Source organism: Pseudorca crassidens, chromosome 1 (assembly GCF_039906515.1).
Source record: "Pseudorca crassidens isolate mPseCra1 chromosome 1, mPseCra1.hap1, whole genome shotgun sequence".
Taxonomy (NCBI): domain Eukaryota; kingdom Metazoa; phylum Chordata; class Mammalia; order Artiodactyla; family Delphinidae; genus Pseudorca; species Pseudorca crassidens.
The window spans coordinates 12,615,774-12,638,743 of record NC_090296.1 but is presented as its reverse complement, the minus strand read 5'-3'; the positions used below and the strand labels follow the sequence as shown (position 1 = coordinate 12,638,743).

General features: G+C 50.9%; 1 protein-coding gene across 4 annotated transcripts in view; it reads left to right on the top strand.

Moving 5' to 3' along the window:
• Window positions 1–22,970, top strand: part of SLC24A4 (solute carrier family 24 member 4) — a 178,162-nt gene that overhangs the window by 53,312 nt on the left and 101,880 nt on the right. The gene's annotated exons all lie outside the window — the stretch shown is intronic.

Genomic DNA, 22,970 nt, shown 5'->3' with positions numbered 1-22,970 from the left:
CTTTCAAGTCTTGATTATAGAAAATATCTCCAAACATTGTAAAATGTCTCCTGGGAATGGAGGAGAGGAGAAACTGAAATCGCCCTTGGTTGAGATCCCTTGGTATGGAGGGGAGGCTCTTCTTGTTCTAAGGAGAAACGTGTTGAAGTGTCTAGGGCTGAATTTCGCGTCAGCAATTTACTTTCGAATGGTTTAGCAAACCAAATGTATGATACAGAAAAAGTGACTGTGACAGATAATAACTGGCTGATCTAGGTAAAGGGTACATGGGCGTTCGTTGCATTATCCTTTAAACCTTTCTTTAGGTTCAAAGAGTCTCAGAGTGAGTTCATATAAAAAATTAGCAAAAGAGAACCCAGAGAATTTTAGTACAATGGAAGTGAGGAGCTCAAAAAATGGCTAAAAGATAAAATTGAGAGTCTCCTGGCTATAGAACAAAAATTGAAAGCAGGAGCTGCCTGAACCTGCCACATATTCACCATGTGACTTTGGGCAACTGTGTGACCTCTGTGGATTTCCATTTCTTTGTCGGGAGGATGGAGCTCATAATTTCTGTCCTGTCTCCCACACAAATGTAAAAGGCGATTGCTGTCCTTATTATGGAAAGACTGACTGACCCTTAGAGACACTCTCTGTGAATGGGGTTCATGTACTTACTGCTCTGGTTTGCGTTCATTCACCCATTCGTTCATCTGAGAAACATCATTCGAAAATCCTACTATAAATGAAGATGCTTTTCTTAAAACCAACAGGAGGGGAAAAGAAAATTAGAGGAGATCAGAAGGTCCAACATTAGAGTAATATCGATAATATTCTAGAAGGAGGGGATAGGGAAAATGGAGTGGGGGGATGTTATTAAAAATAATTCAAGAACACTGCTTGGAACCAAGTTTCCCAATGAAAAGCCCATTAAATCCTTGGCAATGTGGATGAACGTGAGCCTTACTAAGGCTTCTCATTGTGAAATCGTCCCCAGTGTTTAGTAAAGTGTCTAAAAGTTTCCAAAACAAGGAGAAGGAGGTCGCATCAGATGTCCCGGCAGCAGCGCTGGATGCCAGAAGGTCATGGAGTAACACCTTGGAAATCCTGGAAGAAAACTGTTCCAGCCTAGATTCTCCGACCTGCTGAGCCTCTCATCGAGGTTGAGGGCAGAATAAAGACATTTCAGACATACAAGGTCTCAAATGTATCTCGGTCTCAGTGGCTTTGCAGACACGCTCCTGGGTCTGCTCCTCGGCTGGCCTTTGGCGCCTGGCTCAGTGTCCCTGACTGGCACTGGCCCTTTCTCAGTCACCAAGGTAGGGGACTCCCACCTTCTCTCCCATGGGCTCTCTCGTCCATGCCATTGGCCAGACACTGACCACCGCGCTGGGCTGGGCTCTTGGTCCAGCGGGGAGAAGACGCCTCATGGTGTTCGTTATTTCCTCAAGTCAGACACCTGCTCTGAACTTGGGCTGTGTCTCAGGAAGTGTACACCTAACGAGTCATGGCCCTGATCCACCCACAGACTGTCACAGTCAGTGGGTGTGTGAATCAAGAACAGAAAGATCTGTTCCAGAATCCGAGGATCTGGGATGTAAGGATGACTGGGAGGGAAACAGGCAATGATGTGTTTATACAAATAAAACACATCATAAAAGAAAGGCTCCAGCCTGTGGCCACCAGGAAGGGCTCTCGGGGTTCTGGGCTGCATCTTGAAGTTGGGGGGCAGGAATTAGGCCAGCAGAGGAGGAGCCTGTGTGAAGGTGTACAGACATGAATCGGTATTGGGGGTAGGGGGCTCACAGGTGGAGGGGTCCCCAGTGAGTTTGGGTTTCCTTGCAGCCCTCGGGGACCGGTGAGAGCACATGAGTCTCAGTGGATAGACCCACCTTCCATGCCACCTTCCTCCAGCTGAGTGAGAGCAGAAAGGTGTGTGGGGAATCATGACCTGGCTGGCTGTGACCTTGAATAACCACTGCCCACAGGTATTTGCCCCTGGTGGCCTGAGGCTGACAGAGGAGACAGGAATGTAGGGGGCCCACTGGGCTCAGCCCCTGGGGTGTCCAAGAGGTAGGCAGGGACTGGGTGGGGGTTTCTCTCGAAAGTGCTGCCGCATGTGCTACATGTCACGGCCACACACACACACCGGGCTCTATTGGAGAGCATGGATCGCCAGGCAAGATGTCACAACATTGTATCCTCGGGGACTTCGGAGGCAGCGTTTTGCAGCAAAGTGTGCCAACGCTTCCAGAATCTGGAATGAGGTTTACTTCCTTGGACCTTCATCAGGCTCTTAGACTTTCTGAACTAACTCCTCTTGTCCATAGCGTGGGGATGATGTCAACCTCCGGGTTTCAAAGATGTGGGTGGAACACTGCCCATCGCATTACATTTGTACATCTTCAGCCCAAGAGAACAGGGGGCATTATTGTAGTTCGTAAGAAAAATGGATACTTGGGAACAGGGGCCCCAGGAGGAGAAGCGCTTTGCCTGGGGTCCAGAGGGAGCCAGAGGGGACTGAGATGGGTGCCCAGGGTGCTCAGCCACCATCCAGGAGTGCGTGCCCCCCACGTGGGGGGCTACAGCCCCCCTCTGCCTCGTTGACCCTCTGTTCTGCAGTCACTTACCAAGCATCCTGAGTGAGATTGTTGTTAAGCTTTGCAATAATTCTTCTCTTCCTAGGTCTTTTAGACATCAGAAAAACACACCGCTGAGAATAAGGTTGGGGAAGAGATCTGTCTCCTCCCCCGTGGACTTTTAAGATGGGGAGAGTGAACTCCATGGGTTTGGACAGCCATACATCAGACTTTTCTAATGAGGAAGAACACCCTTCACTTAGCTCTGTGTGCGCGCGTGTGTGTGTGTGTGTGTGTGTGTGTGTGTGTGTGTAACCATGGTTAGCCTTATTTAAAAATATATGAAAATTTTCAAACATATGTAAAATTAGAGATAATACTGTAATGACCCCCACACACATAGCCATCACCCAGATTCATGGCCATCCCCATTTTATCAATATCCCCCCACTTACCCCTTCCCATGTTACTTTGAGGCACATTGCACATATCATACAGGATATCACTCATCAATAATTCAGCATATATCTCTAAAAGGCTTTTTTATGACATAACCGCCACTATTGCATACCATGACTGCATCTGAGAATACCAAATACCAAAATACAGAGGGAACCCCAGCACGTTCTTTGCTTTTATTCTTCCCCGGCGTGGCTCCTGGAGACGGAAGAGTGATTTCAGGAACTGTCAGGGGACTTCCCTGGTGGCACAGTGGATAAGAATCCATCTGCCAGTGCAGGGGACACAGGTTCGATCCCTGGTCCGGGAAGATCCCACATGCCACAGAGCAACCCGTGCACAACTACTGAGCCTACGCTCTAGAGCCCACGAGCCACAACTACTGAAGCCTGCGCGCATAGAGCCCGTACTCTGCAACGAGAAGCCACTGCAGTGAGAAGCCCGCGCACCACAACTAGAGAAAGCCCACATGCAGCAATGAAGACCCAACACAGCCAAAAAAGAAAAAGCTGTCAGGATTGCTTTTGGTGGTTTTTACCCCGCCTCTCCCGAGCCAGGCAGGGCTGCTGTGCCACGGTCAGCACAGCGCTTATGTCCAGGAGGGGAGGCAGGCGCAGTCGGGTGGATTGGGCCCCTCTTGTGAGATCAAATTGGATCATCTTGAAGGACCCAAGCCTCTGGTCATGGGTCCACAAGTCATCAGTCCCTTAGAAGGTGGCATCAAGTCATAAAGCTGAACTCCATAAACAGAGAATAGCGGTTCTCCCACACCCAAGGCTACTCCCGTAGGCAGGTGGGCACCGAGCACGTTGTACCCAGTTTGCAGAAGGCTCTGGCATTCCAGAGAGAAGTTTCCCTTGCAACAGTCCCCTAGCTCTGCCCTCCCTTCCTTAACTCTCAGCATCACTAGCTCTTGCCACATTTTCTTACTGTGCTCAGTGTTTTGAGAGCTGAGCCTGAATTTTAAATTCATGCTCTCTATATGCTGAGCCTTCCTATTACACAAAGTTAGGGGACCTTTATGCCTCGGGTCCAGTGTTTGGCAATTTGCTTGCTTACCCTACTTTTGTTAATAGATCTTTAATTCTCTCTAAACATTTGCTTCTATCTTTTGCTTTTATTAAATTTTGAAATGCACATGTGTTTTTGAGTCCTCTGGGTAACAAAATGTCAACAGATTATAGAGTACATTTTTTTCGGTGCCTGCTGGCCGGCAGAGTTACAACAGTAATCAAAATCTGATTAGAAATAAGGCCGTGACCCCACACATACACACTCTCCCCAGATCCTCTGATAATAAGACCAGGGAAATGTGAGAAATTAAACCAATGATTAGGTTCCCTTCAAATAGTTACAACTTTTTTACCAAATTCCTTTCTGGGGATTGGGCTTGGTAGGATGAAGTGTAATTCAACTGCTTATGTCCACCAGTGACCTGAGCACCTCTAGAATAAGGTTCATGGAGTTTGGAAGATGCCACTTGACACCCACTGGGGATGGCTGTGATTTTTTTTTAAAAAGGGAAACAAAGGTTGGGAAGGACGGGGAGAAATTGGAACTCTCATGTACTGCTGGTGCGGATGTAAAATGGTGCAGCTGCGGCGAAAAACACTTTGGAAGGTTCCTAAATAAGTTAAACATAGAATTCCCATGTGGCCCAGCACTTGTTCTCCTAGGTATGTACCCAACAGAATTGAAAACAGGTGCTCAGACAAAAACTTGTATGCCAATATTCCTAGTAGCATTATTCATAATAGCCAAAAGGTGGAAACAACTCAGATGCCCATGAACTGATGAATGGATAAACGCATTGTGGTTGAACCATCCAATGGAACATTACTCAGCCATTAAAAGGAATGAAGGACTAACACAAGCTACGGCTTGGAAGAGCCTGGAAGACACCATGCTAAGTGAAAGAAGCCAGACACCAAAGGCCACGTATTGTGTGATTCCATTTATACGAAATGTCCAGAACAGGTAAGTCCATAGAGACAGAAGCAGATTGGTGATTGTCGAGGGCTGTAGGGAGCGGGGAGATCATAAGGTGTAACTGGTCAGTGGGTAAGGAGTCTTATTTTGGGGTGAAGAAAGTGTTTTACAATTAGATGGGGAAGCACATGGTGAATGTACTAAATGCCACTGAATTGTGCACTTTGAAATGGTTAATTTTATGTTACGTGTATTTCGCTCAATTGGAAAAAAGAAATGACAGTTTGGCTTTGTGTAACACACTGTTTGCTTGCCATGAAGCCAAATAAGTGTGTTGGGGAGGGTGTGCGAGCGAGGTGGTCCGCCGGGGCCGTGTGGTGCAGTGGATAAGAGAATGGGCTCTGGAGGCAGGCAGTCGTGGGTTCAAATCCTGACTTTGCCAAGCTGTGTGATGTTGGGTAGGTTGGTTAACCTCTCTGAGCCTCAGTTCCATCATCTGTAATATGGAGCTGCAGTAATGCCTACCTCACGAGGTTGCTGAGAAGACCAAGCTCTTAAGGTCAGCCACGAATGGATGGGTTCAAGCTGGCAGCCGGGGGCACGCTCCTTCTCCAAACTCTAGTTCCCTCTCCTGTAAAACTCATCTCCATACTGTAGCTGCTGCTTCTGCTAAACTAAGAGTGAGAATCCTGCCTGGCACACCCTGTCACGTGAGTGACAAAGACCATGGGCAGGAATATGCTCGGGCAACTCCAAGCCTCTGAGCCTGTTCTCTGGCCACAGAGACTGTTGGGGGGGACTTAGAAGGTGTCTTTTTTTCCCCCGTGATCTGTCTGCTGTGCGTTCCATGCAGGAGGCTGGGCTAGAGCTGAAAGGCCCCGGAAGCCCTTTGCCAGGTGACGGGCGAGCCCATACCTGTCCAGCTCCTGCTGAGAGTGGCAAGTGTTCCCTGTCTCCAGCTGGGGCATGCAGGTTTTTCCAGGAATAGATTAGCCCAGCACCAGGATCAGCTGCTTAAACCAGTTTAGCTCAGGTGCCAGGAGAGTTTGGGAGGTCCTGGGACCGAAATCTAAGTCAGTGGTTCTCCACTGCCTCCCAGGGGATGTAGGGCAAGGTCTGGGGACATTTTTGGTTGTCACAACCCCAGGGGAGGGGTTTTTATTGGCAGTGAGCACAGGCCAGGGATGCTGCCAAACACCTTGCAACGCTCGGGACAGCCCCCTAGACAGAGGACTTGCTGGCACAGAACGTCAGTAGTGGCGGGGCTGAGATCCCTCCGCTAGATGCACCTGTCAGGAAGACTGGTTTATAATGCCAGGGAAACGCCTCAGAGGGGACCATTCCTGCTTGCCACGTGCATCCCATTCGTTACCTCAACAGCCACGTAGGCACCTCCCCACTTCATGGAGGAAAAAAGGGAGACCCCGGAGGGATGAGTGACTTCGTTCAGGGACCACAACTGCCAAGTGGCCGGGCTGGGATTTGAACTGAGGTCTCTGTCACTCCAGAGCCTGCTTCTTCACCTGCCCATCAGTAAAACAGGGAGAGTGGCACATGTCTAGCCTAGCTTATGGAGACCAAATGGGTCAGGTATGTTTTGTTTAGATAAACCAGCATTACTCAGTGCTTCGTGCCTGGGAGCTGTGTGGCATGGTCCTCGTTCACAAGGCACCTAGAATTGTAGTGGGTCGGGGGTAGACCTTAAAATGGATAAATTCAATCTGCTACGCTAAGGACTAAGCTTCAGGGAGAAGGGTGTTCCCACACTGAGGAGGAGCTGCCTGAGCTGAGCATGAAGATAAGAGAGAGGCAGTCGGCCTGTAGAAGAAAAGCAGGGAAGGGTGTTCCGAGTAGGTGGAACAGCATGAACAGAGGGATGGGGTTATGAACCGGCATGGAGCTGTGGCGGGAGCTGGACACTGAACAGGCTCCGGAGGCCCAGGCGACAGGAGGAAGGGCACCAGGACGCGATGCAGAAGGGCTCGGACCTCATCCCCAGAGTGAGCTGGGGAGCAACAGGTCAGGTGCGTTCTAGATCAGGCATCCTGGCTGCTGTGTGGGAGACGGACCTGGAAGGGTGAAGGGCCAGGTTGTTAGGTTGCTCGAGGCAGTGAAGTTGGGCTGAATCGGTGGGGTAGAGGTGCGGCGGCGGGGAGACAGATGAGAGGCAGAAGGTGAACCAGGCAGAACTTGGTGACTGGTTTGCCCTTGGAAGAGAAGGAGAGGGGCCTAGGCTTGTCCTGGGTTTCTAGCTTGGTGAAGGGGAGTGTTGGTATCCTACCTAAAAAGGAGGAAGCAGGAGACTTGGGGCAGAAGGTCTGAGTTTGAGTCACCGTGGGACGAGTAGGGGGTTTGTCCAACACCCAGAGGTTGAGTGGTTGAGTCTGACCTCGGGGTGGTGGATGTGCATGCAGTCGGCCTGCTTTCATTCACGTTACGGGTGAGATTCCTCCAAGCTGCGGGACAGCAGTCACTGGTTTTCGTTTCTCTGTATAATTGCATGGTGTGAACACATACGGGATTGGTTGGTCCATTCAGCTGTCGGTGAGCATTTAGGTTGTTTGGAATCATTAGGAATATTGCTGCAGTGAACATCCTTATGTTACCAGCTCGGGTCCTTGCACTCCTTAATCGACAGAAGTGGATAAGAGGCCAGATGAGGAATTCAGGCAAGGCTTTATTGGTACTCCGTGCTGCAGCACAAGGGAGTGAAAACAGGTAACAGGTGCCCTTGCTTGTTCCCTAAGGGGCCGGGCGCTGGTTCCTCAAATGGGCCGAGGGCAGGGGCGGATCAGTGGGCGGGGCAGGAGGGGTGGCTTAGGTGACCTGCTGTGGCGGTGCTGCGTGCGGGGATCACGCGCAGTCCCCTGCTTCCGCTCCCGCCACCTCGGAAATGGCAGTTGGCTTGTGGCCTTTTTGTATCTTGTTGTTTATAACTGCTGTTATTTTCCGTCCAGTTTCTTTGTGTTCTGTTGCTCCAGATGTTCAGGTGCAAGTGCAAGCTCTGGGAAAGGTCCCAGGTCCCAGCGTATCTCACTTATATGTGCCCTTTGAGGGACATGGGCTCTCATTTTTGTTGGGTGTTTAGGAGTAGAACTTCTGGGTCACAGGAAGGTGCTTGGACATCTTTCGTAGACACGGCCGATGGTTTTCCAAAGTGTACCTGTTTACGCTCCCGCCAGGACACGTGGGAGTTCTGGTCCCTTTATATCCTGACCAACGTTTCTCTGGTGTCTTGTGATTTTAACATGCTTTTCTCTGCAGATGAATGGTTCTGGGCTCCTTACCCGGTGTTTATTGGCTCTTCAGTTATCTTCTTCCCCCCTGTGATGTGTCTGAGTCTTTGTGCAGTTTTCTAGATTGTCTTTTTCTGGTTGATTTGTATCCAAGTCCCTTGTCAGATAACGTGCACTGTGAGTATCTGCTTACTCCCATGCGTTTCATTTTCACTCTCTTACTGGTGGTTTTTTTTTTTTTTTTTTTTTGCGGTACGCGGGCCTCTCACTGTTGCGGCCTCTCCCGTTGCGGAGCACAGGCTCCGGACGCGCAGGCTCAGCAGCCATGGCTCACGGGCCCAGCCACTCCGCGGCATGTGGGATCTTCCCGGACCGGGGCACGAACCCGTGTCCCCTGCATCGGCAGGCGGACTCTCAACCACTGTGCCTCCAGGGAAGCCCTCTTACTGGTGTTTTTTGAATGGAAATTTTAAATTTTAATAAATTGAAGTTAACAATGATGGCAATGAAGTAAACATCGTCATTAGAAATGGAGCAGAGTGGTAGCTTAGACGGCAGAGGAGGCCTAGTGCTCTGGCTAGTGTGATTTTTTTTTTTAGTTATTTATTTATTTTTGGCTGCATTGGGTCTTCGTTGCTGCGCACGGGCTTTCTCTAGTTGCGGCGACCGGGGGCTACCCTTCGTTGAGGTGTGCGGGCTTCTCATCGTGGTGGCTTCTCTTGCTGCGGAGCACAGGCTCTAGGCACGTGGGCTCAGTAGTTGTGGTGCACGGGCTTAGTTGTTCCACGGCACGTGGGATCTTCCTGGACAAGGGATCGAACCCGTGTCCCCTGCATGGGCAGGCAGATTCTTAACCACTGTGCCACCAGGGAAGTCCCTAGTGTGATTTTTAAAGGAATTAAGATCTCTGGTTTCTTGAAAGGAAGGAGATGGCCTGGGAGTGGATCTTGAGTCTTAGATCTTTATTACTGGGCAGGTCCCCAGGTCTCTGTCTGTGAAGGGGATACTATCTGCCTGGCTTCCTGGGGGCTCCACAGGATCCCGGGAGTCCGCATGGGTGAGGGGACTCTAAAGAAGGATATTCTCAGAGGTTCCTCTCTGAACCCAAAGGCAGAGGCGTGGCCCCAGACCCGCCTCCTCGTTGGCTGCAGGTGTTGAGGACCGGACACAGCAGGGGCTGCTGGAATAACCTAGGAGGGAGGGTATCGGGCTCCGGCCTGAGGTGGATGGGGGGAAGCTGGGCACGCCGCCCCCTCTGCCTCCCTGGGGTCTCCCTCTTTCCATCCAAGGCCTGGGAGCTCTTGCCTGGGGGCCGAGGAGCCCCGGAGAAACGGGCTTCAGGAGGCTGGCTGGCCTGGATTCCGTTTGTGCCACCTGGTAGGTGCCCACTGTGATGGGGCTCGTTCCCACAAGGGCCAGCGGTCGTGCTGGAAACCCAGCTTCCTGTCGCTCAGCACAGCCTCCCCATCGCTCATTGTGCTCCAACCACATGACCTTTCTGTTCCGCGATCACATCACCACTTCCTCCCTTCGCTGAAGCCGTGCGCTGAGCTGAAGCTTCTCCCTGCCCCAACACCCGCCCGTTTTCGCATCGTCCAGGCCTCTGCTCGCTGTTCCCCTCTTTGGTGGCCCTTCTCCCGCCTACCCTCTCCCTGCTGTGGTCTCTTCTGGAGCTCGCCTCGCCCTGAAGCTGGGCCACACGGCACGACTGGGCTGGGGTCCCCTCTCCCTCCAGTACAGCAGATACCCAAGGCACGGACTTCACGCCGTTTGCTGCAGCCCTGTGGCCTGTACTTGTGCCTGGCACGTAGTAGGAGCTCACAGACCCTGAAGGCAGAGGGACACAGACCCACAGATGATAAGGAGTGGTCCTCTGCCTCTGAAGTTGGAACAGGGTGGCAGCGACAGGGACCAGAGAGCAAATTCCACGGCCAAAGGTGGGAGGACCCCACCTTCCATCAGTGCCCTCTGTCCTCATTTAAAGAGGACTCGGAGGGGAGTTTGAAGCTCTAAGGGCCGGGTTGAGTTTCCTAAGGTGCTTAGGTATCCCTCGTGATCCTTGGTCCCATCAGTCGTGAAGGTGGGGCATCAGCACGTGGCCACATTTCCCGGCCTCAGGGAGGGCTCTGCCCTGACAAGCCTGCTTCCTGCCCCTCGGGGCCACGTGTTGCCATGATGGCCACAGCCCCATGCCAGGTTCAGAGCAGTGCAAGGTGGCCGTTTGCTGGGGCAGGACAGGTGTTGGTGGGAAAGTGGCTTTTGGGTGTCTGGGCAGATACTGGCTGTGCTGAGATCCTGTTATTCTGGGATCTTGTTTTCAACACCCCACCCCGCTCCCATGGAGCTTCTCTGACTGTCAGAGGAAGAGGGGCTGCTTTTCTAAAAATCTGGGCTGTCATAGTACCGGCTATGGGATCTCTGCCTTTGTAGGATTCCACTTCAGAGGCAGGTACGGTTTATCAGCTCCAGAAGGAACTTGGGTGTCCTTCCCGGGCTCAGTCAGCACCCAGAACTCTCAGCCTGTGGGCGAGGCTTCCCCCCACCACCACCGCCGCCCAGCACAGGTGCCAGGCTGGGTGCCTGGTGGGCCAGACGGAGGCTTTGGAGGCACAAGGGACCCGAGCTGGACGCCAGATGCTGCTGCTTATGAACCAGTGACTGTGGGCAAGGGAGGTGACCCCTCCAAGCCCTAGTTGTCTCTCGTGCAGAAGGGGACATTGCTCCTTCCTCTGAGGCCTGTTTTTTTTGTTTGTTTGTTTTGTTTCTTTTTGCGGTACGCGGGCCTCTCACTGTTGCGGCCTCTCCCGTTGCGGAGCACAGGCTCCAGACGCGCAGGCTCAGCAGCCATGGCTCACGGGCCCAGCCGCTCCACAGCATGTGGGATCTTCCCGGACCGGGGCACGAGCCCGCGTCCCCTGCATCGGCAGGCGGACTCCCAACCACTGCGCCACGAGGGAAGCCGTCTGGGGCCTGTTTTAAGGGTTTAATCGAGAGAACAGCCCTGGGAGGATGTGCCTGAAGTAAGGGGTGGATGGCAGAGATGCCCGCTGAGCCGCAAAATGCAGCCCAATGGCCACTTTAAGAACTTGAGTCGGGGACCTCGCTGGTGGGCCAGTGGTTAGGACTCTGTGCTTCAATCGCAGGGGCCACAGGTTCCATCCCTGGTCGGGGAACTAAGGTCCTGCATGCTGTGTGGCATGGCCAAAAAAAAAAAACTTGAATTGCATTTGCACAGTACTTTGAAGTTCTTCAATTATGTGATATTGTTTTGCTTTGTCTTTTATTCTTTTAGGCTTGGGATTCTCAACCGTGCCTGCACGTTGGAATCGCCTGAAGGGCTTTAAAATTTCTTTTTAATTTAATTTTTTAAATTAAAATTTTAGGTTTCCCCTCCTCTCCCAACATTATGATGTCATCACAGAGGTGTGGCCTGGGCCCCAAGATTTTTCAAAGCTCCCCAAATGATTTCTAAGGCTTAGAAGCCCCTGTTTTAGGAGGTCACGTGTAATCTGTAATTCACCACCTTTCAGAAATCTGTAGGAAACTCAAGATAGGTAATTTAAAAAGTCATGTAAGTTCTTAAAAGAAACTTTGCCTTATTGTGTTCGTTTGTATCTATCATCTTGTCTGTTATTTGAAGTGTGTGGGTCAGCTCCCTAGCTGAAAATCTCCACTGATTTTCTTTTGAGTCCTCTAAACCCCTTCCTGCCTCAGGGCCTTTGCACTTGCTGTTCCCTCTTGCTGAACACTCTTCCCAGATCTTGATAAGGCAGGGTCCTTGAAATCTATTCAGGGCTAGCTTAAATGTCACCTCCTCGAGAAGCCTTCTCAGACTTTCCAGTCTCAAGTCACTCTCTCCCCAGTCACACCCTGTCACGTCACCCTTCACAGCCAGAACTGCTATAATTACCCTGTTTGTTTTCTTATTGCTGGCTGCTCTGTTCTTAAACATGAGCCCTTGAGAGCCTCGCTGTCTGTTCACTGCTGGATCTCCGGGCCTGGCACCTGAGAAGCACCCAATGAGGACTACTTGAATGTAAATTAGGTTGAATGTGCATCTTTGGCATTTGTGAGCCTCTTGAGAACAGGCCCAAGGATTGTGTCCTTTAAGGCCTCTTGCAGTGCACAGGAGTAGAGGCACCAGTGGTGCTGTTACATAAAAATATATTCATCAACTTGTCATTAGAATAAGCGTCTGAACTGGAAAGACCAGTCTGAGCATTTGCTCTAGGCTATTACAGAGGGAGGGGGAAATGAAGTAGGTACAAAATTGCAATGTACAATTCTCCTTTGAGGTCGTGTGGATATACTATAACGATAGAGGCCAAAACTACTGTAACAGAGAAGATAGAGGCCAAAAGTCGAGTGGTAGAATCTCTGGGTTGAAGGATAGCCAGGAATTTCATTTGCTTCTTTATGATTATTTTATATTTTGAAAATTTCCTATAGTGAACACATTTCCTATAACTAGAATTTATAACTAAATTTTAACGGGGGAGATTTATATTTTTTGATGCTTCTGGTAGAGTGGTTTAAACACTCTGGCTTGCAAAACAATTATATATATAGTATATACGTTATATATACATTTATATATAAATAAAAGTAAGACCTCTGGCTCCGAAGCCAGATGAACCTGGCTCTACAGCTTGCTAGCTCTACCTTAGGCAAATTAACTTCTCTGAGCCTCAGTATTCCCAGCTGTTCAATGGGGATAATTACAGTCTGCCTCAGAGTTATGGTGAGGATTAAATATGTTAATCTATGCAAACTTTGCCTGGCACATGAGGAGTGCTCAATATGTGTTAGCCCGTATTTTTATTACTAGTGGGGTACCAGTATATTTTAGGTATACGTCTCACTTCATCGTTTAATCCCCCAAACAAACCTATGAGGTAGGTGTGGAAGCAGAAACTGAGGGAAGTGAAGCATAACTTGCCTTTGGTTGTTGTCAGAGCAGGGATGGGGAAACAGTTTCCAGCTACCTTCTCAGGAGGCCATGAGTTGACCACCTGACCCTACCTGGATACAGAGGAATTGGTCAGTCCTGTTAATCAGTCCTGGAGCAGTTCTTAGAAAATCTTGTGCCCCAGAAGTGGCCCTGGGACTGTTTCTTTAAACTGTGACTCAGAGGGTCCTGCCTTGGGCATTCTGCCCTCTAGTGGCAGATAGAGGATGTGCGTCTGTTCTAGGCCACCGAGCCTCTTGGCCTGTTATGAAGAGCACTGGATTCAGAGTCAGAAAATCTGTATCCCGGGCTGTGTCTCTTCTCTCACTAGCAGTGAGGGCATTGGCTAATCTCTCTCAGGCACGGTTTCTGCTCCCACCCCACCTTAGACCTGCCTCCCCCTGAACCCCCCAGCCTTGTCTGGACAGCTGCAGGGCTCTCCCTGTTTGGCTTCCGAGCCATCGTATCATATCACCTCCCAGTTGTCTCAACAACCAGCAGATATGTTCTGGTCACTTTCATATGTAAAGACCCCAGGGGCCCTCATGGCAGGAGGAGAAACCCGGTGTTTACTGAAGGCCTGGCCCGAGCTGGAAGCTTGCCATGTCAGGCCCTGTGTCTGGCCCCCCACCCTGTTCGCTAGCCTCATTTTGTGTCCCCATGTCCTGCACACTGCTTGCGTAGACCCCAGAGGGCACCAGGAGAAATGACACTCGGTTGTGGAATTGACGAGCTGGAGCAGGCAGCCACATAGGTGCCAGGGTATGAGAGAGAATGCCCTGAGTGCTGGGGACTTTGCACGTGCCCGGTCCCCTCCTGGATGCCCTTCCTCCTCTGTCTCCAGACCCACACCCCCATGGCCTTAAGGCATAGCTTGATCTCCCCATTTCTAGAATGTTGCCTGTTGGCACTCCAGGCAGCAAGGACTGCTCTCTGCTCTCTCCTGTTACCGCTGTACTCCCTCTGACCCCTCGCCGCCCAGGTCATGCCTGTGACACTGTGTTTCCCACTTGGCCTTCCCTACGAGACTGGGAGCTTCCCCGGGGCAGAGGCTGAATCGGCCATCAGGGTCGCTTCCCCTACCCAGCAAGGTGCCCCTCATGGAGTGGGCTCCAGTGTTTATAAATGAATGAAGGGGAATGAAGATGAAGGCCGCTTCCCAGACACCCAGTCCCTGTGCCCTGGGGGCCTCCTCCTGCAGATGCACCTTCTTTACCCACTCCCTTGCGAAGATCTTCAGTGTGGCCTAGAGCCATGCCTGGCCGGACCCCAGTCACCGCCGCTGGATAGCGTGCTTTCGGCCGACAGCCCAGTGACTCTGAAATATAAGCCAGAATTTGTCTAGACCAAACCACTTCATGACTCCAGCTTGACTCGCATGAGATATGAACGGGGTAAGCACCGAGTGAAATGAAGTTTTGATTACCACTTGGGCATTGTGCATCTTTGTGTCTGCCTCGCCCCGTGTTCCTCTCCCCCAGCTCAAGCCTGAATGTACACTCTGCAGTTCCTCGGGACAGCCTGGCAGGCAGGGCCTTTGGGGTAAAATAATGTTGGAAGTAGCATAAGAAAGGAAAATGACAGGCCTCTTCGGGCAGAGGTTTTAGCCTCTCTGCTGTAATTTAAATTTGCTTTAAATTTCAGGGCTGCATTTATGAAGACTGAAGGGCAGGGTGTACAGTGTAGCGTGGTCACGTTTTAGACCTGAAGTTTTTTCGGGGAAGTTTAATGGAGGTTTTTAGGTCAATTCTGATTTCTAAAAACATTATCTGTGTGTGCGTTGAGAGCCTGCTCTGTGCTTGTGCTGGGCTGGAGGGCTGATAGAAAGGTGAAGTGGATAAGAAGCCTCTCCTCAAGCAGACAGCTGTAAATTAGGACAAGAAGAAAGGTCTCGGTGCGCTAGGAAAAGGCAGCAAATTCAGAGCCCTAGCAGGTCAACGCTAGAGGGCTTCATGGAGGAGGTGGCCATCTAGGTAGGCCTTGGAAGACACTGAGGCTTTAAATACGTGTTAACTGAGGCTAGGGAAGGGCAGCCCAGGTGGAGGGAGCATGGTAAACAAAGACCCAGAAAAGCAGCTGCCTCAGAAACGAGGCGCTGTCAGATGGACCAGAGTGGGACCCGGGAGGGGGAGGGGACAAACTTGAGAAGGAAGGTTGGGGTAAAGTGGTAGGGGGTGTTTGAGAGTCACTATGTCGATGGCTGCCCTTGGCATGGAAGAACTGTTGTCCCTGGGAGCATTTTCCATCGTTGGGGCTATAGGGACAGCAATAGACACGAACCTGTCAGCTGGGAAGTGGTGGGTGAATGTTCCCACTCCCTGAGCTCAGAGGGCAGTTTGTAGGGGGTTGGTTACCAAGTGACCCATTGGCACGATGCAAAGAAAAGAAGAATCTGGCTTCTCTCTACCTCCACCCCCACTCGCATCTGTTCTTTGAAGTCTGACTCAGACTGACCAATGCTAAGAGGAGAGTAATATTTAAGAGACTGAGCTGGGTTGGGAGCACCCACCGCCAGGTCTTGAATCCTGGCTCTTGCTTGTGCTAGCTGTGTTATTTGAGGCAAGTGATTTCACTTCTCTGAACCTTCATCTCCCCATCTGTAATCAAAGGGGACAAAGTAATTAGGATAGCACCTGAGAGATAAAGCGGTTCTGAGCAATAAAGGAAGCCACTTGTGAGACTTGGAAACCATGCCTGACAAACAGCGAGTGGTTAATAAGTGTGGGCTGTGGCTTTGCTGGAGTTACTGTCTTACTGATGCTGCCTGGTTTGGGTAGTGCCCCAACGACTCTTAGCATCTCTGATAAGACACAGAACCTCCCAGCTCCCAGGTGCTGTGTCTTATAAAATGTTATACTGGGAGGGGTCTGCCAGGTAGGTCCCATCTGCAAGGAGCAGAAACAAGCTCAGCTGGAGGTCAAGGTTGCACAGCCCCATTTAGATGCACACCCAGGGCTTCCGAATAGCGACTTGGCTCCCACGACTGCTCAGGAACAGGGATGGGCCTTTGTCACAGGTTCTAGGCGAGCTGGCACCTGCGTGGTCTGGGTGCAGATCTGTCTCCGGGTTCGGCTGAACTGGGATGTCTCAAGGACGGTGTCTGTCCATCCCATGTCCCTTCCCCCCAGCCCTCTATGTGCTTCCTGAAATTGATGCCTCACCTCCCAGGATTCGTGGGGAGAGGGGAGAGGGAGGGGTGGTGTCCGCTGCTGCGACAGGACAGCAGAGGTGAGCAGCTGAGGAAGAGGAAGAGCTTCCATTTGGCAGGGCTCTGGATACTCAGAGCCTATGTCCCCAGTGGCTTCAAGGCCCTGAAGTGGTGCTGGGCAGAGAGGGGCCTGGGCTTCACTCCTGTGACCTTGGGGAGGTCACCGATGATCCCTGTGCTCCAGTCTTCTCAGCTGTAAAATGGGATCAGACGAACCTCCCGAAGTCACCGCGTAGATTAACCAAATGCACGTAAAGCACTTACTAGTCCTTCCTTCTCCAGTTCCTCAAGAGTGCCGAAAACCAGCAGGGCCCCTGGGATCCAGCTGTGAGCAGGACCCTGCCCCCAGGCAGTCTGCTTTCTGGGGGGATGGGGTAGCCTTTAGCACAGTGCCTGACACATGATAAACCCTCTAAACGATGCATGGTACCTGCTGTTAACCAGAATTAGTGTTATTTAAAGCCAACCTCTTCTCCCCTCCTCTCGGCCGGCAAAAGGCAGTTAAATCAGCAAAAGTCAGAGAAGGTAGAGTCCACGGCAGGAGCCCAAGCTGCTGAATGGGGTTTGTTTGACGTTTCCTTTAATCTGTGTTTAACGTGTAAGCAGATTATCTGAGCAGATTATCTGAGCAGAACTGGGACCTCTGTGTGGGATGCTTTGCCCGTCTCTGGCCTGGGCAGCTGGCCTGCGGCACCACCACTGAGGCTGGGTTCTCTGCTTCTGTGGAAATTCCGGGTGGTCCTCGGTGGAGAGATTTGGGCGGGAGGAGGGGGCTTCTATAGCTGTAAAAATTTGTTCGGGACGCCATCTGTGAACGCAGATGCACTTCACCTTTGACCTTTGAGAGGTTCCTTCTTTCCCCCCGCCCTTGACCTTTGAGAGGTTCCTTCTGTCCCCCGACCCTTGACCTTTGAGAGGTTCCTTATCTCCCCTGACCCTTGACCTTTGAGAGGGTCCTTCTCTCCCCCCACCCCTGTGTGAGTCTATCTTTAGTCCTGTGACCCCACCCCCGCCAGCCTCCCGCTGTCCTGACCAGGTCAAAGGGAGGACAGCAGGAGCTGTGGGGACCAGGGGCGGAGGGCAGGGGTGCGGTGGCAGTGGTCTGCCTCTGGGGAGGAGTGTTTCTATCACTGATGTTTAAAATTGTGCCAGGGGTGACCATAACTTTATTTTTTTTTTGTCATTTTACAGTGGGAAATATACATAACATAAATTTTGCCATTTTAACCATGTTTAAGTGTACAGCTCAGTGGCGTTAAGTGCATTCACTTTGCTGTGCAGCCATCCCCACCATCCACCTCCAGAACTTTCCAGACTAAAACTCCACACGCATTGAACACTGACTCCTCATTCTCCACTCACTAGCCTTGGCAACCACTAGCCCACCTTCTGTCTGTATGCATTTGACGACTCTCGGTGCCACGTATAAATGAGACCATGGAGTACTGAGCTGTTTCTGACTGGCTTTATGTCACTTGGTGTAATGTGTTCAGAGTTCATCTGTGTCGTAGGAGTATCCGTCCTTCATTCTTTTGTAAGGCTGAGTAGCACTCCACGTGGTACGCGTTTGCCACGTGGTGTTTCTCCATTCAGTCACAGATGGAACTCGGGTTGCTTCCACCTCCTGGCTCTGGTGGATAATGCTGCTCTGAACATGGGTGTACGGTATCTGTTTGAGTCCCTGCTTTCAATTCTTTGGGGTACCTACCCGGAAGAGAAATTTCTAGATCATCTGGTAATTTTGTTTAGTTTTTTGAGGAACTGCCACACTTTATAAACTCTTTATGCACAGTGCACCCCTTTATTACCTGCATCTGGGGTCAACACAGCCAGCCCGCCTTGGGTGCCCCGTTCCTGTACCGTTTTCCTCTGTTGTTGCCTAATAAAGCCTTGAGAGAGACCTCAGGACCTGTGTGCCTGCGAGTTAGGTCTGGAGCATATTGGAGTCTGAGGCTGTGTCCCTGTCATGAGAAATGGGCTCCCCCAGGGCTGGGGAGTGAGGTCTGTGGCTGCCGGCGCCTAGCCTGGCTTCCCAGCCACGTGCTCCTCCGTTCTTGGAAGCTTCCGACGGGTGACTTCCAACCTTATTGGTTGAAGAAGGCCCACAGGCACTGATGGGGGACGCCTGTCCTCTGGACTGGACTTTAGCCAATGGCCTGGGTTGCTCCCTCCCTCGTGGCTCACAAGACACTTAATGTCTACACTTAACGCATTTGCAGAGTGGGGAGGCCACAGCTCCCCTTCCCCTCTGGGTACTGGTCGGTACCAGTTCCAGATGATGGTTCTGGAACTCATGGTGTTGACGCTGAGGGATGTCAAGGCTACTGGTATTCAGGTATCTAGGGCAAGGGCTCCAGGGCAGCCCCCAAAGACCAAGACTGGGGCCCAGGAGACATCTGACGCCCACCTCTGGTCAGCCTGCGTGGGAAGCAGAGAACACCTCTGGGCTCTTGGAAACTTTTGTCCAGACTTTGTGTTGAGTTTCTTTTTAAAACAAACAAACCCCACCTCCTTTAAGATATGTGCACTAGAACATTTATGGTAGAAATACTGTGACAACTGAGATTTTCTTCAAAGTAAATGGGGTGTGGGAGTTCCCTGGAGGCCTAGTGGTTAAGATTCTGGGCTTTCACAGCTGCGGCCCGGGTTCGATCCCTGGTTGGGGAACTGAGATCCTGCAAGCCGTGTGGCGTGGCCAAAAAAAAAAAAAAAGAAAAAAAAACTAGAATAAACAGAGTGGGGAGACAGAGGGAGCCAGCACAGCTGGTGGGGATATGAGATGAAACCAGATCGGCCCTGAGTTGATAGTTGAAGCTGGGCAGTGGACACATGAGCGCTCATTACACTATTCTCTCTGTTCCTGTCCATTTGACATTTTCCATATTGAAAAATTAAAAAAATATAGCCTTTCCCTCCACCCCTCTCTTGGAAAGAAACTAACCTGCCCCGAGCACTTCTTACGTTTGGACACTTCCCTATTCTCTTATTAAATGCTCACAACACACGTGCAATGGGTACTGTTATCCCCATTTTACAGGCGGGTAAATGGAGGCGCCTTGACATTTCAGCAGTTGAGTGGCTTAGCTGCGATCTGAACCAGGTCTGGTTCCCACACTGCTGCTCTGCCCCCTGGACTTGCTGCCCCTAGTTGGAGAGTCCCAGCCCCACCTCGTTAGCACTGGGTCTGTGCAGCCTGGACCAGCTGCTGGAAACCAGTGCCCTGGGCAACTCCTGACCATGTCTCTGTGGCTTTGCCTTCCCCTCTCCTGTCCCTAGGAAGCCCTGCCTGTAGGACCTAGAGATCGTTATAGGGAAGAGGAGATGGGATAATGACTTGGCCCAGGTCACTCAGCTCCTAAGGGGCGGAGCCACTCCTGGGCCCCAGCCCCCCGGGGGCCATACGCCTCATTAACTTGCTCTCATTTCCTGTGTCTTCCCTGGGCTCCTGAACTTTGCTGCTCAAATCTCCCCTCACCCTTGGGCTCCTGTGTTCCCTGTCGAGTCTTGGTCCCAAGCATCCTCTTGCACTTGTTTTCCTCCCAGTCTTGCTTGGTTTCTTAACTTGTGTCTTCTGCTCAGTTGGTCTGTTGCCAGCTGGTCCCTCTGCAGAGGTGGCTTCTCCCATCCTTTGCAGAATCTGTGCATGGCGTCTCTCCCTGCCCCTTCTCTCCTCCCTCATCCTGGGTTGTTCCCGCTTCCCTCTGGCCTGTGTCTTCCAGCTCAGCCCAGGTCGTGCCACTGCTGTCCCACTGCTCCCACGGCCCAGGTTGACAGCTTTCTCCCACCCTCATGGAGGGAGTGCGTTTCTCTCCACTTACGCCAAGGCGTGCCCACACCATCTCACCTTCCCCTGAGCAGAGGGCACAGCTACTTGCCAAACAGGACCTGAATTCCCGGCCTCCTACTCGGTTTCGTCAGCCTGTCAGCCTTTATTCCATTTAAGATATTTTTAAACACTCAACACTTTTGCCTTAGTTTTAACTCTTCCCCCGGTTAAAATGTGGCTCTCCTTCCAGTGGATTTTCTCCCTGAAATCTAACAATGTATTTTCTTAAAATGGCTTCTAAAAATTTATCTGTTCACCACCATAAATTTGAAATGAGAACCATCACAGAAATGATAAAGCATCCTCTTTGGCTGTACTCCGTATCCTGCACTGGACTAGCTGGGGGGCTTCTCTGTGAGCCCCGTAAGCCTTCCCGGACCCATCTGTATCATCGCACTTACTTTTCACTAGACAGGCCTGCCAGCACCTTTTTTTTTTTTTTTTTTTTTTTTTTGCAAAAGGCACCAGGTTTACCAGGGAAAACTGCAATTCCTATTTTAGGAACCTTGAGTTGACTGTGACCAGGAGGTGGCGTGGTATTAGATAGGATGCCAGCTAGTGTAGCAGACACTCATATTTCAGCGTCTTCGCACAATAAAGGTTTACTTCTCGCTATGTAACACTCCAGGGTGTGTTCCTGGCTGGTGGAGCATCTTCCACATGGTCACTCAGGGACCCAGGCTCCTTCCATCTTTGGCTCTCTCTCTAGGGCTCTGGGGAAAGAAAACAGTGGAATAAACACACCTGCTGCTTGATGACCTTGGTCTGGAGGGGTGCATCGCTTCCGCCGGTGAGAGCTGGTTGCATGTCCCACCTAAGTGCGAGTGCCATTGGAGGTGTTCCGGTTGGCTGGGTTCCTAGCCGACTGCCAGCATCACCTGCCAGCCAGGTACATGCAACACTTAGGATGTGAAGCCCAGTCGAGTCTTTGGATGACAGCAACTTCAGGCAACATCTGGCTGCAACTGCCTGAGAGACCCTAAGTGAGAACAGCTCTTCTAACCCCAGTTCCACATTCTCTGTCCTGCCCACCCTTCCCAGGAAGCCCCAGCCCAGGCAGAGCGGGCACCACCAGCTCTGGCTGCATGTACCACACTCCTGGAGAGCACCTTTCTCAACCTGCTCTTTCCTTCTCCCCAGTGCCCTGTCGATTTTATTGATTCTTCTTTTTCAGCAGTACCAGAAACACTCTGTTGTATAATTTTCTAGAGATAAGGCAGGATTTCTGGATTTAGAGATTAGTGTGTAGAAAACTAATGTCTTTTTTTTACGCGGGCCTCTCACTGCTGTGGCCTCTGCCGTTGCAGAGCACAGGCTCTGGACGCGCAGGCTCAGTGGCCATGGCTCACGGGCCCAGCCGCTCCGCGGCATGTGGGATCTTCCCAGACCGGGGCACAAACCTGTGTCCCCTGCATCGGCAGGTGGACTCTCAACCACTGCGCCACCAGGGAAGCCCCAAAACTAGTCTTGATCTGAAAAATACATTGGGTAGTTATCTTCTCACTTATAATTTTAGGATCATTGAAAGAAGAGACAGTCGCAGATTTTTTTTTTCTTTTCTCCCAAGGATTGTCCCTAGATCGTGTCAGCCTTGCTTGATTTCATCCCGATGTCTCATCTGCCTGTCACTTGCCTTCTGGGCGTCCGGACCCTGATTGCTCCGTTTCAATCCTTTGCCAGTTTTCCGTCCTTCACAAACAACACTTTGATTCATATATTGGGGCCACAGCTTCTGATCTCTGGGTTGTGGCCGGAAGCAGCCTTGTTTCCAGTGAGTGACCTCTCCAGTAATGGGATATTCAGGGGCTATTGGTTGCTCTTCATGCCCTACTGGGTAGCCAGTGCTCACTTTTAGGACCACTCCCTGAAGGAGGCCTTGGAATGGGAGGTGGGCACTCAGATGCCTCGGCGGTGAAATTGCAAAGCCCTCTGAGTTGGTGGCAAAGAGAAGAGGGAGAAACGATCAGTTAAGATTGACTTTCCTTTTCCATCATTCAAGGAGTCCAGACTGTTGGTGAGCATCACCCCTGTGGAGGTTTCTAAGGAATGGTTTCTGCTTGGAGGTTCCAGGAGTTTCTACCGTTGTCCATCATGTGATTACCAAGTATCTCCTGCAGCACAGAGCGTGCAGGGGACTTGCCCCACGTGGATGCTTGCCGTCCAAGATAGGGGCCAGTCAAGTGCCACAGGAAATGGTCATGGTTTCTGTCTAGTTCCATCCAAGACAAGCTTTTAATAGGAACAAAGCCATGATTCCTAATTTTCCCTTAATTTAATTCTCACAGTTTGGAGTTTGTCATTTGCTCTCTCTTGTCTTTATAAATTAGAATGTTTTCCTTGATTTGGGCAAGTCACATCCATTTGCAATGTTGTTAAAATGCAGAAGCAATACAGACTTCTGCAAGCAGTTGAAAATGGTCATCCAGATGGGAAATTACTGCACTTACAATAGTTTTCATCATAATACATAGTCCTACATAAAATTTTGTTCAAAACAATCTTAAAGGAGACTAGGATCAGTTGATGTTATTTCCATAGAAATTCAGATTATTCTTCCTATAACTTTTAACACTAGTCTGAACCATAACTAGCTACTTAATATACAATTGTGTAGGGTATCGGCAATACCCTTTACACATCCTCTGTGAATGCTGTTAAATTTTAAATGATGGGTAGAGTGGGAAAGAAGGTACTAAAGTGAACACCATCATTCTAGGCTCTTCAGCTTCAGGGCAAATTTCCTGGCTCCCTCCACCCAGAGAAAGCAAGGTGCCAATTAAGAGATGCTTTGAGGGCTTCCCTGGTG